The sequence below is a fragment of the Hydra vulgaris genome, chromosome 03 (genome assembly GCF_038396675.1).
Source record: "Hydra vulgaris chromosome 03, alternate assembly HydraT2T_AEP".
Classification (NCBI taxonomy): domain Eukaryota; kingdom Metazoa; phylum Cnidaria; class Hydrozoa; order Anthoathecata; family Hydridae; genus Hydra; species Hydra vulgaris.
Window position 1 is genome coordinate 57,600,950 of NC_088922.1, and position 5,258 is coordinate 57,606,207.

A 5,258-nucleotide genomic window follows, 5' to 3' on the forward strand; every position below is an offset into this window, starting at 1 on the left:
ATTTTTGCATCTATTTTTTAGACAAAAGACTCGTGCATAATAAGTCTCATGCTTGAAGTATGCACCTTATCGTTTAAATGAAAGTATAAGGAAATCCTACAAGCACGAAAAAGAACATAAAAAAGTTAATAAGGTGATAAAAAAAATCAAAAGGATGATACCAGTGAAGTAAAAGGTGACGTTGAGATAAACGAAAACGAAGGTAGTTGCGAAAATAAAAAAATAATTACCCTCTTACGCCAACTAGTAAAATTACTTAAAAATACATTTTAGTAAATATTTTAAAAGTATTATTTTTCGAAAACGTTTAAAAAACGTAAATAATTTCAACGTTTTTATTTTTGAATTAGAATCAATATTGATATTTCAACACCGCTCTCTTGTTTCCAAATCGACGCATAAATCAACGTTTGTAAATCAACGTCAGTTCAACGTTAATTTTTAGACGTTGTATCAAAGTTGATACTTCAACGTCGATTTTCTGTTTCCAAATTTTTTCCAAAGCTTGAATCAACACCGAGTTTTCAACGTTGAATCAACGTCAAAATGCTTGCTGGAAAGTTCTCTGATTTCAATCGAGAACTTAGTTGCAGAATAACATGTTTTTCGTTGGATATAATTGTTATTTGTAAATCTTGTTTGCTATAAATTATTTATTTTTTCAAAAAATGAGTTTAATAAAATGGGTGCCATTTTATTATCTACTTTGTACATAAATATAAGGATATGATATAGATTAGGTAAAATACGTTGAGTATTTTGAACTTATTAAAAAGAATTTCAGCGCGCGAGAAGCAATCCACGTTTCTAATAATTCCTACAACATGTTGCAACATTGGTGTAATTTAGATAGCAATGAATTAAAGAAAAGTAACTAAATTTCAAACAATTTTTGTTTAATGACAGTTTGGCTTTGAATAAAAGGCCAATATTTTTTGAGATTTTATTTTGGTTTAAATGATGTGCTCCGTCCACGTTACATTTTCATCTAAAATTATATCTAGAAACAACAAAGAACGCTCTTTTTTGACAAGAGTTAATAAAAAGCATAGGAAGTTTTAAGGGAATATTGTTTTTATCATAAAGACGATGGAAGAAAATACATTTTGTTTTTTTAATATTTATGAATAATTTATTCGATATAAACCATTCGCTTAGTTTTGCAAGCACTTTGTTCATTGTTGCAAATAAAATATTAACATCTTTATTAGAACAAAATACGTTAGTATCGTTGGCAAATAGAAAATAAAAATTGTAGGAGGAGGGGGAGGGGCAATATATAATTTTTTTATAATAATAACTTCTTTTAAGGAATAAAAAATGCAACAGCGAATACTTGTCTTACTTTTCCGAACTCCCTCAGAATCAGCAGTAAAAGTTTCATGCAAGATACGAAGATAAAATTTATGATTTAACATTTAACAAAAGATTATTACTAGTATCATAGAGCCTCTTCCCATCATGATTTATTCCAGAAAAGACGTTTTTAATACGCCTTTTAAAAGAATAAGACGTCTTTGTTTTACGCTTAAAAGACGTCTTTTTTAGACCGAATGTTTGCATGGTTAGAAGTATCTTTTGTTAGACTTTTAAAAGGAACTTTTTGAGAAAAATACATTTTTTTAACCATTCTTTGGTATTCTAGAAACTTTTAAAATTAAAACCGCAAGAAGAGAGAAAAACTCAATTTTGTATTAAACAAACATACATTTGCAGAAGAGCAATAATCAAGGAATGGCTCTCTTACTTACTTTTTTGTTACTTACACGAGTAAGGTAATTTTTATCAAAAGGTAAATTACATAAGTAATTTTAAACGTTTAATGTAAATTTACTCTTTTCGTATAATTAAATTTTTTAAAACGACTTTTTTTTTATAACCTAAGTTTTTTTACTTTCAAAAGTAAGTTAAGAAAACGAAGATTACATCAAAAGGTAATTTACTTTTATTTGTAAAAGTAAGTCACATGAAAAAGGTGTTTACTTTAAAGTTAATTACTTTTGAAAATTACATTACATAATATAAAAGTTTCTCAAACTGTAATTTACGTTTACCTTTAAAAGTAACTAACTAAAAAAACTTTATATTAAAAAAAATTTGCACATGAAAATAATTTAGATCAAAGTAATATGCTACCAACTGTAAGTTAAATTTACAAATAAAATAATGTTTTTTTAAGTAGGAGTTTTTTATTTTAAATGCAATAACTAATCTTTATTAAAAGTTTATATAAACTTTTAATAAAAATTTGTTTAATAAAGATTTAAAATAAAATAAAATTTAAATTACATAAGCTTACATTTTATATAATTTGTAAAGTAAATTAAAAGTAATTTATATAAAATAAGTTAGCAAATTTACTTATACTCTACAATAACTTTGACAGGATCTTGTTCAACAGTAATGCAAAAAAGTAAAGTCTAGAATTCAGGCAAAGCTGAAACATGGCAGTGAGAAGGCGCATATACCCATGGGAGACAAAGAAAGGGTAGACTATTTGAAAGACATAATTTGCATAATTGTTAGTTTTTTTTTACAGATTTTTTGCGTAAGTTGTTATTATTGAAAAACTAAGCGGGGAAAGTTTAAACCAGCCTTGGATAAAGGGGGATACAACCCCAGGTCCTGCAGATTTGGGAGATCCAAAATTTTTAAAAGGATGCTTTATTTTTGTAAGTTTTTTTTGCCACTTTAACAAGAAAAAAGTCCACATGCTCAAAAGTATCCCACATTCTGCAAGTCTTACCCGGCACTGCAGATTCTGCAAGTCTAATCCGGCACTAATTTTAAGAACTAAGGTACTTTGTGGGTGAAAAAAATTTAGAATTCTTTATGTAAATATCTGTATCTGCGTGTTGTACAAGTGGCCTAACTACAGCAAGACCAGTCTAAGAAACATTTACTGTATATCAAGTAACTAGGCCCAGGGCGGCGAGGTTTAGGATGTATTTAAGAGTTTTTTGTTGTTGTTGTTGTTTTTTAGTAATAGTTACAGTTTCAGAAAAACCGAAATTGGGCACCAGGACCAGTATGCCTACTGGCCAAAAATATATTGCAACGCTACTCTGTAATATTCGTATAACCCAAGCAGTATATAAGCAATAATTTGTAAGTAAATTAAGAAATAAAACTTGTGGTGGTGGGAGCTTGGAAAAATAAAATACCCTAAAACATTTACCATTCCAACCCCAAATGCGAGGTCAACAAATTAGTAACTTTTATTTTTTATTTTCTTTTACTAAATTTAAGTCAACAGATTTTAAAATTCAAAATTCAAAGGTTGTGATTATATAAAGTTTACATTCAAATCGAGTAAGGTGGTTGCTTCAACATTTTGCTAAACATTTGAATGTGATATAAATCAGAACATACTTAAGTTTGGCACTTAAATGCATTTTATTTACCAAAAGTATATTTATTAACCAAAATCATCGGTTTTCAAAATTTTAATAATATTACATCTTAAAATTTATGCAAGCAGACATCATTATATTATTGATTACCATAAAGTCTTTAAATGAGTTTTATATGGTTTTTAATAACACATTAAAAGACCTCATTTGTACGTGACTCTTAAGTTGGTCAACCCCAATTCCAATGTACTTCTTTAGTAATTAATTTCCTTTTTTCAGCTTAGTCTACTTATGTTGTATTTTAATTTAAATTAACATTAAAAAAAAAAAATTGTAAAAAATTGCCTCATTTATTCAATATTTCTTCTGTTTTAGCATGTTATTTAAAAAAAGGATTTCTCAGAAAGTAAGCATCCTTTTTAATGTCCATTGGTATTTCAGCTACTTATATGTCAACTTAGGTACATAAGCAGTTTTATCTATTATACTAGTATATTTCCAAAGTTATAAATATTATTATAATAGTTTCTAGTTTTACGGGGTAAGTCTTGTTGGGTGATTACAGAAATCAAAACTTATAATCAAGCAGAAATATTTATTCTGCTTACAGTCCTCTTCCAATGTATTTTAAAAAAAACTATGAAAATTTCAAAAAAAAAGAATAAACCTATGATAATCATATACCTAGAGATATCCTTTTTTAATCTTAATCAGATTTGCTATAAATCTAATATAGAGATAATCAAAAAACAATAATTAAATTACACATAAAATGTTCCACATTCATAATTAAAAACCCTCTACCAAAATATATATATATATATATATATATATATATATATATATATATATATATATATATATATATATATATATATATATATATATATATATATATATATACATCCTAAGGACTACTTTTCTAAATAACATCATTCAAGCTTTCATTACTGTTTTGTATTGTACTGCAAAGACACTTTTAAAGTAAATCTTGATTAAATTAAAATTGAGTGAATCGCTAATTAAAGGCCCAACTTTGTTTTATACTTAATTAAGTTTGTTAATTTATCAGACTGCCACAAGCAGCATATGACGTTGGACATAACTTGGTGGTATATTCACAAGTGATGCAAAATTGCACAAAGATTTATGATATTTTCCAAGTTCTCTAAGCCACAATAACATTTAATTATACAGCCGCAAAAATTTCACAGGATAAGATAAAATTGGTTTAAAGCTTGAAAGAGTTGTAACGGGTGATGAGGAAGTTATCGGACAAATCATAATTTCATTATTTGAGCATAATAATTAGTTTTTGTGGTTCCACAAAATATAAACTTTATTATTTGAAACACAATTATTTAAAATAAGGTTAAATGCAGCTGAACGAGAATCTTTTCGAAAGCGACTAAAAATGTTTTTTGTAAATTAACCTAATATAAAAAAAAAAATTGTAAATCATTTTGAAAAGGAAGGATTTGCTCGAAGTACAATAATGATAACCGAAAAAGACTTGAACTGTTCAATCGTTTTCTGATAGAAAGCACCCTGGTCGTCCGACATCCTGGACTAGAGAAAAGAAAGCTGAATTAACAAGACTTGTCAACAATCGAAAAGGGGTCAGTCAGAGAAAATAGGTATTAAATTCGGTGTAAATCAATCGACAAGTGGTCGTCAGTTAAAAAAAATGAATATTAAATATAGAAAACGTGAAAAGACTCCAAAATACACTAGAGAACAACAAATAAAGGCAAAGAAAAGAAGCAGAAAACTATTTAACCAACCCTATAACACAAAATCACTTCTAGTCATCGATGACGAAAAATACTTTTGTTTTGCAGTGAACAACATGCCTGAAAATTCTGGATACTACACAAACAACAAAAAGACATGCCCAGAAAGTGT